Here is a 13,898-nt window from a genome sequence, read left to right on the forward strand (position 1 = left end):
TTAGACATCACTATTGGATGTTTCATCTTCAAATGCATACAGTGCGTTGTTATTGATTTGTGGTAGGACAATTTGGCATTGCAGTTTGGAAGGAAGGGGGGTGAAAGGGAGACATGGCGTGAGGTAAGAGAGGTATAGAGAGGGAGGGAGAGGTAGAGAAAGCAAAGAGAGGATTTTAAATATGTCTGATTTGTGGTGATGGTAATAAGATTATACTTTTCTAGATTTAGAGTTTTGAATTGAGCGAATTATACAGTATTTTCTGGTCGTTGTCATGAAAAAAGAAAAAAGACAAATTCTCAAAACCGGTAGGCTAATGATACAAAGTTTGTGGAGAGATAAAAGACTCACAGAATACACACACATGCGCTCACAGACACACACACCCGCAATCTATGTGAGGCAGGAAGGAGGGAAACACAGATGACAAATAGCTCACTTCCGCAGGGAGGTGAGATCTGGCTCTCTGCACTGTATCCTATTTCAACCTGATAGAGGGAATACAGAGAGATACAGACAGAGAAAATGAGATAGTGGGAGGCAGAGGGGAAGAGGGACAATGAGATACAGAAAGAAAAAGAGACCCTGACAGAGGCAGAGAAAGTCTGAAACAGAAGATGAGAAATACAAACAAATGATACACAAAACAGAGATGGAGAGAGAAAGAAAACAGAATGGAAAGGAATTACAAAGAAAGGGGGAGACAGTATTTCAGATTAAATGTTTACACTTCACACTGATGAAGGCTGGATAGCCGAAGCGTCTGTCTCTACTACAGTATATAGAAAATAAAAATAATTAAAACATACTCTTGCCACTGTGTGCGATCCATCACCTCCGTTCTTCACTATGTTATTTTGAGTGGATAACGCACCAGAAGTCAGAGCGCGGTGGTCACAAGAAAAGTCAGATTCAATGTTTATGCACATTATTGCACTACATATCAGTAGGCTAAATTGTGGGTACTAAATGCCAGCTAGTTTATGCCTATCCTGCGTGTGGAGGTGACATTGGCAAACAAAAAACATAGGAGCCTGTTAGCGTAGCATTAGCTGCAGCAGACTGCCCCTTCTCATCATCAACAGGGGGATGTGCTGTCACTGATAAATTGGTCCTGCTAGCAGCAGCGACACATAACAGTCATATCCACTTCAAAATACTGCTCACCACGTACAAGGCACTCAACAACCTGGCTCGCCCTACCTCTCTGATGTACTCCACCCTCCCCTCCCTCAGGTCAGGCCTCAGGTCATCACCCTCCTGGTGGTCCCCAGGACCAAGCACAGAACCTGGGGTGATAGGGCTTTTTCTGTTGCTGCTCCCTTCCCTGTGGAATGCACTCCCCAACCATATCTAAGAAGCCCACACCATTCCATCCTGCAAAACTGCTTAGTCTGGCCATGCCTACTCAAAACCCACCTCGTCCTCTTCAATATTCCTTATCCCCACTTGTTTGACTGATTTTAGATTTTGTAACAACACATTTTTGGAACAAAATGCCACAGATCATCCAATTGCCATCAAAGGCGTATGAAGAAATGGCACCCTTTTCACATTGGCCTATTATAGCACCACCAGGAGGCCACAACCTGACCTGCCCTGGTGGAGACCTGTGCCCAGAAGGGCACTTTTTCTAGTTAGATTGTAGATTTTATTCCAACTGATAGAATTCTGAAGTGTCATTTATACTATGTAAAACAAACATGGTACTGTACGTAGTCTGTTTTCTGACCTTTCACTGGCTAACCAACACAACACATATTTTATTATTTGCACAATTTATATCATAATTCATACTGGATCCATAGATGTTTTGTCAATATTCATTCCATGCCAAAATGACACATATCTCCTCTAACATCTTGTCAATACCCCACGTAGGAGCACAGGAATGGTTTTCTTTCTCCAAGGACCAAACCTACAGTACATATCATATAAATTAAGTTACCATTACTATTGGTTGTTCATTGTACCTGTCTTACAGTTTCCACTCTGTAAACTGTAATCTGTCTCAGTTTCTGTTATTTAATACAACCTTAACTCAACAGGCATGGTGGCAGTACGTGGTGAGATTATTCAGTATGCATGCCTATCATTTGCTTTCACTTTTACAGGTGAAAATAATTAAAACGTACTCTTGCCAATGTGTGCGATCCATCACCTCTGTTCTTCACTATGTTATTTTGAGTGGATAACGCACCAGAAGTCAGAGCGCAGTGGTCACAAGAAAAGTCAGATTCAATGTTTATGCACATTATTGCACTACATATCAGTAGGCTAAATTGTGGGTTCTAAATGCCAGCTAGTTTATGCCTATCCTGCGTGTGGCGGTGACATTGGCAAACAAAAAACATAGGAGCCTGTTGTTAGCGTAGCATTAGCTGCAGCAGACTGCCCCTTCTCATCATCAACAGGGGGATGTGCTGTCACTGATAAATTGGTCCTGCTAGCAGCAGCGACACATAACAGTCATATCCACTTCAAAATACTGCTCACCACGTACAAGGCACTCAACAACCTGGCTCGCCCTACCTCTCTGATGTACTCCACCCTCCCCTCCCTCAGGTCAGGCCTCAGGTCATCACCCTCCTGGTGGTGGTCCCCAGGAGCAAGCACAGAACCTGGGGTGATAGGGCTTTTTCTGTTGCTGCTCCCTTCCCTGTGGAATGCACTCCCCAACCATATCTAAGAAGCCCACACCATTCCATCCTGCAAAACTGCTTAGTCTGGCCATGCCTACTCAAAACCCACCTCGTCCTCTTCAATATTCCTTATCCCCTTGTTATCCTTGTTTGACTGATTTTAGATTTTGTACGTTCATATGCTACTGTGGTATTTTATTTATTATATCAATATTCTTTTAAAACTTGTAATAAGGTGGGCAAAATAAGCTTAGGCTTCACCATGTTGACTAAGTGTACTGTAAATTGCTCAACAACTGTATTGTTTTTCTTTTAAATGACCGAAATAAAAATGTTTTTCTCATATACTTTCTCCTAATGAAGTTGTAATCCCCCATGTACTTTGAGTACTTAGAAAAGTGCTATATACATTTTAGATATTGTCACCCAACTGAATGGACTGTCACAAAGACAGAGAAATAAGTAAAGTTATACGCAGACACACAAATATAAAATAAACTTTGAAAAGAAATGGAGGACGAAGAAAAGGAATAGAGAGAATGAAGGGAGGAGAGGGTAAAAGAGGGACAGAGACAAAAAGAGAGAGCAAGGCCAACTACACAAAACCCTGACCTGCTCTCTACATTGTTCTTAGAAGCAGAGAACATCGCTAGGGGAACAACACCTCGCTCACCTATGACATCCAGGTTAGCAGAGCTGCAGTTATTAGCGCTACCACAGTTGACTTTTGGAGCAGCGTGTTTTCTCTCGCTCCCTATATCCTCTTTTCCCCTCCCCGTCTTCCTCGCCTCCACTGACACGCTTTCAGCTGTGCTGTTTTTTGAACAGTGAAACTATTGTGTGCCTTCAACAGCGAACAATGCGTGCTGTTTCGCCGTAGGGCCCCCGAGCACACATTAGCTCACTTTGCCCCTTTTGTCTATCGCTGAATTCCTGCCGTGTATCTGGTTGCAATGCCAATAAATAACTGCATGTATTCACTTCTTGGTAGGGTTGTGCAGCAAGGGTGGCCTTGTGGTTTGAGTGAGTGCTGTGACCTATGAACGGAAGGTCATAGGGTTGTTTCACCCCTTGACTCTGTGGAAGCTTACAGGCCGAATAAGTGTCCTTGAGATGGGGAGATTGGAACCCTTGCTACTATAGCTAACGCTAACATTTACCTTTATGTAGCTAACGGTAACATTTACCTTTATGTAACACAAATGTTTCTCTATTGGCTGTACACTTCTTCAAGTTCTTGAATTTGAACTTGAAGAAATAGCTGACAGATGTTACAAAGAAAGACATGTTCTGCGGGTCATAAAAAGCTCCATTACCTCATATCTGTTTACAAGTTGCCATTTACAATGGGAGGTGAAATATAAGTTGTTGTATAACACTAAACATTAAGGGAGAAAATATATGTGTATTAACCTGTTTTTTATATATTTTATTATTTGTAGATGGCATGTAGAGTAACATCTTCTACTAATGACCTGCCCAAAATATAAATGCAAGATTGAAAGTCTCTCTCTCTCTCTCTCTCTCTCCCCATCTTTAAAAAAATAACATATTGCAGGCCTAGCTATTTATTCACTGATTGCATCAAGATACACAGCCATACATTCTGCCACGGCAGTCCAGCTCAGCTGGGCTCAGCTGTCTGTCTTGTGAACATCACTGGTGCCCTGTGATGCTATGCAGAGCTTTCTATTTCCAACCCTGCCAACAGACAATAGCTACACCAGTACAGGCTGGCCTCTGTCACTCAAAGTCAATATCAACACATACAACACACACACACACACACACACACACACACACACACACACACACACACACACACACACACACACACACACACACACACACACACACACACACACACACACACACACACACACACACACACACACACACACACACACACACACACACACACACACACACACACACACACACACACACACACACACACACAGAGAGAGAGAGGTGTCTGCTAAATGCGAATTCCCGCACACAGTAACTCTGTCATTTCTCAACCGTTTCGGACGCGGGGCGGCTCGCCCTGGGCACGTTCATGTAGGTCTGGAAGTTCCGGGGACCCACCGGGGACCCCCACACGGAGTTGCACCACTCAGTTCACACAGGTGTGATTTTTTATTTCAATGCTGTTTTGGGAGAGTCCTAAACCACGATTACCAATGTTTTGACCCATATATTGTAAGAAATTGTATAGTTTCCAAATCAATTTCATGTAAACAAAATGCAAGCAAATAAATACAAATAAACATACCGGTAAATAATGTTTTGATGGATAAATGCTGTTGGGCGGAAACAGTGTATCTCCATATTTCCATATTATGGTTTTTCATAAATTAATACTTTACTTTATCATACAAGAGTGTTGCACTAAAGTAGTGGAAGTAGCAGATCTACAAGCTCACACCACGTCAAGATGACGTGTTGTGAACGCAATTAAGAACGCAATTCAATTTGATTGAAATGGGTCCATCAATGTCAAACTGCCACGATTTTAGTTGCTGAAATAAACTTCCCATTTGGATTATTGTTGACAAACAAACAGTTATTTATTTCTTGTCTGTCAGATTCGGTAATTCATTTTTATACTAAGACTCTCATAATTTGGGGATTTTGCTGTATTATGTCACATTTAAATTACTAGACCGGTGCCCGGCTGTAGAGCACCGAGTCAGTAACAAGGGAAGTTGGAGATCCATGCCCCACCCAGCTATGCAATACCCATTGTACCCGTGCCAGAGTCCCCGTTACACCCATCTGTCTGTGTCCCTTTTATGCCCATATATGGAGGGGTTTTTTTTTTTGTATTTGTGTCCCTCTATTCCTATATATGGAGTTCTGTGTCAGGCATGCCCAAATATGGAGTGTTGTAATGTCAGAACAGGCCAGCTCCAAATATGGAGCCTGGGCAGGGGTCCTGCATGTCCAGAGCCTGGGCAGAGGCCTTTTGTGGCGGTTCTGGACAACCATGGGTATGACCGACTCGACACCGGGCACTGCACTCCCTCGTCTCCCTGTGGGGGTGTGGAACGCGTGTGTCAAATTTGAAGGTGTGGCGAACGGTTCTCGAATTTCGTGGATTACAGACGTACATAAATATAGAGTTCTGTGTCAGGCATGCCCAAATATGGAGGGGCTTTATTGGCATGAGAAAACATATGTTTACATTGCCAAAGCAAAAGTGGGACGAAACAATCAAAACAATGTATGTACAATGAAATGTGAATACAGAAATGCGTAATCCACATAAGAAAGGTTAACTAAACTCTCCCTCTCTCTCTAACACATTTCAATTTCTTTATTTGAGTTCACATTTATAAAATACAAGGGCACAAATATTTTTCAGTTGCTTCTGATGTCCCACACACTCGAAACAACATGTGTCTCGGTGCTTGAATCCAAACAAGCCCTAAATGTACAGAATATAAGCAACACTGCACATGAACTTATTCACAGCCAACATTTGGTCACTTCAGTCTGTCATAACACCTGGGAAAAATCATGGGTACAAAAAGCACCTTCTCCTCCAAATAGATCGACTGCATATAATGGAGGAGAGGGAGACCGAGTGCATTTTCCGGCAGCGGCATCAGCCACGGAGTGTCCACGGCAGGCGGCAGTGTTTCTCAGCGGCATCAGTCCGACACCCTACCCCAAACCCTAACCCTAACCACAAGCACGATGCAACGCATGTCGGACCAACGCACTGCCGTGGAGCGAGCGGCAGTGGATGCCGCCCCTCCCCCCGGCAGCGGCGCGGCTGTTACGGTGTCTGGAGCGGCGGCCGCAGAACGGACCGACACTGCCGCAGAACGGACCGACACTGCCGCAGAACGGACCGACACTGCCGCAGAACGGACCGACACTGCCGCAGAACGGACCGACACTGCCGCAGAACGGACCGACACTGCCGCAGAACGGACCGACACTGCCGCAGAACGGAGCTGTCATAATCCACCCACCTTCCCGGTAGCTGCCGTCCCTCCCCCCGGCAGCGCCGCGTCTCATTGCCGCTGCCAGAGAATGCACTCGCTCCTTCTGGATTGAACAGTATGTTGCAAGCTGCTTTGCCTTACACTTGATCAACCCCATAATAATCCTCAAGCCTCTGACCACCAGCCTGTGGACATGGCCCAAGCTGCCAAATATAAAAACAATGAGCTAACACACCTATGTATAATGACTTGTACTAATGGTTGGTATTTTATTTGTTTATTAAGGAAAGCTTACTCTAAACTTAAATCAAAAGCACAGCTAACTTCCAATAGAAAAATGTCTCTGCTGTTCAATGACATCCGGTGTATTTGTCGTTATATTTGTAAATATCATTGCATTGAAACATTTCTGGTTTCACAGGACTTTTTGTTAAACACAGTAAAGGAATCAAACATGGGTGACACATCTTTGGCAATAATGTTAACAATTCTGCAAGGAGGGTTTAAAGGGTAAGACCACTTTTTTAGAGGTTTGGCTTGTTTTCTTACCTTATTATGGGCAAACTAGTCTATTCCATGAATTATTTCGCTCCGTTGTGGTGTTTATTAGCAATTTAAAAATAGGGTCTCATTGACTACCATTGTAACGGGGAAACAGCTCTCAAAGTCACTCTTTTAGCACATAAACGAACGCAACAAAAGCTCTGACAGTTTATGACATCAGGAAAACTCATGCGGTTTTATCTTTAATAAACAATGTCAACTTGTCTTGTTTTGACTAATTTGTGTAGAAAGAAGATCCGGTAGGTACGCCTACGATCGTTTGTTAAGCAAACAAACGATCTGATTGGACCAAAACTGTACACCCACTCCTGAAGCGTATTATTGGAATGCCGTTGAGCCACGAAGGGGATGTAAACAAATGGATTTGATGTCATCCGCTTGTCACTAAAAACATACACAATGGACGTGTTTGAGGGAGACACTTTAGAAGACACTTTAGAAGAAGTGTCTAGGGCTGCTCGTATGTGAGGCTGCAGCTGGGTGCATCTCAAACAGCGTGGCGACTTGTTTACAAATGAAACCTCGCAAGATGTCCCCGCGAGAGTTGGGAATGCCGCAGTACTGCTTCAGTATATCTCCAACCAAAATAGTAACTTTATAAATCTATCTTAATAAAAGACGAAAATAAAACGATGAATTTTCCTGATGTCATAAACTGTCAGAATCAGCTTTTGTTTTGTTTGTTTATGTGCTAAAAGAGTGACTTTGAGAACTGTTTCCCCAATGGAAGTCAATGAGGCCCTATTTTTTATTTCTTAAATTGCAACACAACGGAGCGAAATAATTCATTGAATGGACTAGTTTGCCCATAATAAGGTAAGAAAATAACCCAAAGCTCTAAAAAAGTGGTCTTACCCTTTAAGCAGCTCGAGAGGCTGGCTGTAGCTTGAGTTGTACCGAAGCCGAGATGTGTGCTGTTCAGCGGCAACAACGACGCAACGCACAGAAGGATTCTGCACTTCTGGTCAGATGAAGGAGGAGCCAAGTCTGGACACTCCCACAGCGCCAGGAGCCTCTAGTGTCACCAACATCTCGACAGCCATCTTCCCCATTGACTCTTAGTCTTGCAGGAAACAGTGGGGGCTGTAGCATGCCACTTGGACACAGGCCGGGGTCTGATCAGCCTTGGTCGGGTCGCCTGGCTATGTATAGTCCTTTGTAAAACTTACAGCTGTTTAATATATGGGACATAGACTATGGTCTGATGCTGTCCATGGACAGTAAGAGTCATGATTATTGGGATACCAGATGTACAAATTCAGTTTGGTTGGCAGCACTTGCCTTTACTGTGAAGATGAGGATATCGTCATCAATTACCTACTGCTGCCAGGAAGCAATTAGACAGAAGCCGCAAACACAAGGAGCAATCTGTCTGACATTCACTGTATCTCTCTCTGTCACTCACTCTCTAACTACATTTCACTCCCTCAATCATATCTAACTCTCCGTCTTCAATTCTTTCTCTTTACACTTGCTTGCTGCCTTACTGTCTCTCCCTCCCTTTGACTATCTCTCTCTCTATTTTAATCTATTCTATATATCTATCTCAATCGTGTTCTCTCAGACTCTTTTGAGTGTTCACTCTGACTCCATTTCTCTCTCTCTCCAACTTTCCATTTTATACTGCAGACACTCATCTATTTCCCAGTTTCTCTCTTCAGTAATGTGTTATTGAGTACAGCATGGCACATGAGGGAACAGCTTTCTGACACCTACTGTAATCATTCAAAGAATAGGCAGTCATGACTCATGACTGAGTTGCAGTACTGTCACAGAGCCACAGTACCGTCGCACACAATTAAGGACATGAAGAAAAAATGAAATGAAAAGAATGTGGGAATGCAGCGTGGTAATGATTTAGAACATGCTGTATCCATATGAATAATGATTCATAACACAACATTCAGCAGTATTATTTTTCAGTAGACTGCCTGTCTGAGGTTAGAGGCAGCCTGCCAAGGACACTGGCACAGATAGATGTTTATAACTTTGGAGTAAGAACCTTGCACACAGTAACTTCAAGCACCTTGAGCGCTATAGGACCGCTGCTATTCTTTTTATTCTATAATTATTAATTTTGTCCTCGTCATTTCCCTGTTGTATTGTATATGTTTATTAGTATTACTACTGCTACAACAATGTCAATTAATTTGACTCTCATGTACCTGTACATAAGAATAATGAAATATTGAACCTTGAATCTGGAGTAAGAGCACACCAGCTGCTGCAGTCTGACCTACAGTATGAAGATTACTGTAATTGCTAACAGCAGCACAGCAGACTTCATAATGTACACTCAGATGAACATACACTTTATAATGTACACTCATAATGACTTATGATGTAAAAATCGCCACTGGCATTGAGCTCTGTCTGTTTGCAATGTATGTGCCTGTGTACACATGCATGTGGGCGAATGTGTGTCTATGTGAAGGTATCTATGTGTACCCATATGTGTGTGTGTGTGTGTGTGTGTGTGTGTGTGTGTGTGTGTGTGTGTGTGTGTGTGTGTGTGTGTGAGAGTATGCGTGTGTGTGTGAGAGTATGTGTGTGTGGGTGCGCGCTCGCTCATAGGCTTGGGCAGAATCACGGAATTAGGGCATTTAGCACGGCTGAACCCTGAAAATCAATTATTCGAGTAGTCAGTCAGAGACCCCTCAGGGAAGGGAGACGGAGATTCTCTGATCCAAGCAGTCCTATTTATATTGAAGCTGCCTCGACACTGGTCGAAAATAAACTGAAGAACGCACGCGGATTAAACGCAAGATTATTATTATAAGGCTTTTTGCCTTCATCGATAGATGGGGGAAGACACGCAGCAAAGGTCGTCGGGATCGGGACTTGAACCCGCAACACACTGTCAGGATTACCAGCCTGGACCGCTAGGCCAGCCCAGGCCATTAAACTACACTTTGTTTTTACGATATGACCACCATGCAGTTGTGACTTACACAAAAAAATGTGGTCTCTTTTGAACTCCATAGCAGTAGGCGAGTCCTTTTTAGCACTACATAACTCTACTACACAAAATGGCACATGTCAATCCCAACACACAGAGAACCATTGACGTATTTTGGCGCATGTTGGTGTTTTCAGTGTTTAGGATAGAGGGAGCTCTTTGCCAACCTGTGAGTGATCCTAGGACTTCCAATGAAGTGGACAGCCGGAAATAACGTCATCACAACTAATCCAACCCCGTCCGATCTAATATTAAGGGATTTATAAAAAATATTTGCTGCTTTCTTGTTTTTTCTGCATTTTTGGGGAGAACACGCTATATTCAAGTGCCAATAACTAAAGGACGGAGGGTAGCGGTGACACTTTTTTTTTTACAGATGAAGACTCTCCTCTGTCTTTTGCGACACTCTGTGTCTCGATCGCCGTGCAGCTAAATATTCTGTGGCTCTTGAAACGTTAGTAAAAATACTCAAAAACATTGGCAAGAGATGATTTCTTCATTTATTTATTCTGGCAGTCTGCCGTCATATGCAGTTGTCTCAACAGATTTATTGATCTTAAATGCTCAACAATGTTCATGAATATATTGCACTTGTCTTGATCTTATTGTGGTCTACACAGATCTGTACTGAAATGCATGACTCTGTTAGGCCTACATTCCTATTATTTAGAAATCCCTGCAGTGTTCTTTTTAATACGTCAAAATACAGACACTGCTCTTTCTATTAAACTGATATGCTGTATTGTATTTCTGCTCGATAAGTCTCCTAGGAAATCAATTAAATAGGAGTAGATATGTTGTCACAAAAATATTGCCAGATATAACTTTATTTTGAGATTACTTGAGATAATTACTACAAAAAAAAGTTTATTATCCAGGTTCAACCTACAGTTGGAGGCCATCGATATTGTCCTTTTCTTTTTGCTGAGGTTTGCGTGATCTGCGCAAAAGGACAGTTAACCCATTTTGGGCGGAAACCCCTTTTGGTGTTTTAAACATTATGTTATAATTTAGCTATTGAAAAATAGCAGATCTACAAGCTCATAGCGTGCCACCGAGTGGCGCGCTACGAGCTTGTAGGTCTGCTATTTTTGAAAAATCGTGAAAATATTTATTTCAGAAAACTGGAGGATTTAGAAGGATTTTTTAAAAATTTTAGGTCAGGCCTAAATGGGTCAAATAATAAGGGCCAATATCGGTGGCACCCAACTGTACCACCACCCAGATCAATATCTCTACCACCACCCAGATCAATATCTCTGCTCAGCTCAATGTTGTGGAGCGACACAATAAGGTGTACGGAAGAAGGGCACTTATTTCCTATTCATTCATTCATTTATTAAAGCGAGACTCGACTAAGTAGGCTAACTGCTTATTAGACATACAGTATTGTAGTTAAGGCAATGTCTTACACCAACAGCTCAGCTTTAATGTTTTTTTTTGGATGGTATGAAAGACTGGTCAATCCCAGTGTGTGCATGTGTCTGTGCGTTTGCATGTACATGGTTGAGTGTGCCTTTTTAATACATTTTATTCAAAGAGTATGACATCATAATTATGCAAGTTTCACAGAAAGAAAATACAACTCTTTGTTTTTACATTTTCTCCCACAACTCCTTTCCCAATCCTCCCCACCCACCCACCTCACTGCGTGATTCTAATCGCAATCCAGGTCCTAGGTTAATTGCTGTAACAGTGCCTTCCTGTTTGTGTGCGTGTGTGTGCGCGCACGTGCATGCGTGCGTGCGTGCGTGTGTGTATGTGTGTCCTCGTTTCAAATGCCCTGACAAAGTGCCTCCCCCACACCCCACCCATCTGAAATGAGCTGTGCAGCCCTGCACGCAAGAGCAGATGCATTTCTCTGCCTTTGATCTACAGGTAAACAAACCCAACCTGTGAAAGAAAAACACACATCCTTAGATCCGCCACGTGCCTTCCATGAATAAGAGAAGAGGAAAATGGAGACCGTGAGAGAACACAGAGAGAGATGGAAGAAGGATAAAGACGGAGATGATGGGGGGGTGTAGGGGGATGTGAGAAAGAGAGGAGAGGACAGAGGAGATGATGGGGGGTGTAGGGGGATGTGAGAAAGAGAGAGGACAGAGGAGATGATGGGGGGTGTAGGGGGATGTGAGAAAGAGAGAGGACAGAGGAGTGAAAGAGAGAGAAGGAGGGAGGGTGAGGGAATAATAATTATTGTCTGTATTCGTCGCATTATTCCTTGCTTGGCAGGTTTGCATTTCATAGGCCTGTATCTCCTATTATACTGTACAAACCTTGTTATTTCCCCATATAATCTTTGTACCACTCAAACACAGCCACAGCATTGACTTGCTTGGACATTTTTCTGACAGAGTCAACGGCACACAGACAAACACAGATATAGAGAAACAGAGACAGACAGGGAGACAAGGGGTTAGAGAGACAGAGTGACAAACAGAGAGAGAGTATGTATATAATGAGCGCTGTCAGACTAGGGCCACAACACAAGTCGTTTAGCCGCTGATAAGATCTTGTAAGCCAAGAGCACTTAACAGAGCTGTCATATACAGCGTGCGCTCATCTGTCCAAATTGTCTTATGCACACGACCGCTTTTCCTCTGTTAGCCATGTCTGCATTTTTGAAACAAACAACATTTCTAATGTCAATAAATGCTACCAAAAATGAAGCTTCTGTGCATATACAGAAGTTTACATCATGTGATTCAGATTTAAAAACTTAACCCAAAGAGCTGCAAGAAGCTAAAACATTGAAATGATAAAAAACTGACTGAACAAACTGTAGTCATATGTTTCTATATTGAAGTGGACACAGTGAGCTACACACAGAACACAAGTACTTTTAATACCTCAGGCTCACAAGTTAAGTTATTTCCTCGACAATGTCACCCAAAAACACAGTCCCCAACTAAATCCCTGTAGACTGGTGCTTCCTGACTGCAGTAATACTGTGTTTGATGTCAAACAATGAGTTCAGTCTTCGGTGACAAGGCACTTTCATTTTAGTGGAAAAATGAAAGTGCCCACCCCTTCATCTTCCGCCTGGGATGACAGGCGATGGGACAGCGATGGGAATTCACGCAGGAGAGGGGAGAAGAGAGATTCTACATTGCATAACACTCTGCTTTTATCCGAGCTCTGTTATCATGGCTGCGGGTTATTGAAGTGGCTGCCAAGTGCCAACACTGTCACACTGTATGCTGAACTCCTTATTTGGTTTTGTTCACACCCGAGGCATATAGGCAACATACGCAATGCGCTGATCATGCAACAAACCACAGGATCACTTATGCACATTTGAGGACCATCCATTGATTTCTAACCACAGCGATTTTTACCACAACCACAGCGTGCATAGCCTCAACCCTAGGGCACTAGCGGCCTGCCTTGCTGTTACACGTCACTCAGAGGGCAGCCAAAGCCCAATAATTCTACCCTCGTAATCGTATCGGCCTTATTTACGTATGTATAATAACATATTTGACTCTTGACCCTGGCAAGAGCAAATGTTCACAAGACATGCAAAAATACAGTAGGCTATAGATTATATTATGGTAATATTTGAAAAACAGCTGTCTAGCAAGTGACTTTTCCTAGACATTATCACATAACCAATCTGGGAACCCATCAGACCAACCATCTGCAGTTTGTTTCCTTTGCATTTACCTCTGGGGGTGGACCCGTTTGGTCCACCCTCAGCCCTCCTCTTCCAGCATTTTCATTCCACTAATCCCCTATACATGACACGTTCTGAATGCCCCTGCCGACAGATTCTGT

At 43.0% G+C, this 13,898-nt stretch overlaps 1 protein-coding gene and 1 pseudogene across 2 annotated transcripts in view; both read right to left on the reverse strand.

Annotated features, from left to right (window-relative positions):
- Positions 1-6,671, reverse strand: part of LOC306933661 (E3 ubiquitin-protein ligase TRIM21-like) — a 62,024-nt pseudogene extending 55,353 nt beyond the window's left edge. The window contains exon 1 of the transcript in view: positions 6,363-6,671. The product of the transcript in view is annotated as an E3 ubiquitin-protein ligase TRIM21-like (transcript). The remainder of the gene's footprint in view (positions 1-6,362) is intronic.
- The window catches only part of fbrsl1 (fibrosin-like 1), a 301,776-nt gene that overhangs the window by 273,375 nt on the left and 14,503 nt on the right, over positions 1-13,898 (reverse strand). The window lies entirely within an intron of this gene.

This window comes from Electrona antarctica, assembly GCF_951216825.1.
Source record: "Electrona antarctica genome assembly, chromosome: 12".
In the NCBI taxonomy this organism is placed as follows: Eukaryota; Metazoa; Chordata; class Actinopteri; order Myctophiformes; family Myctophidae; genus Electrona; species Electrona antarctica.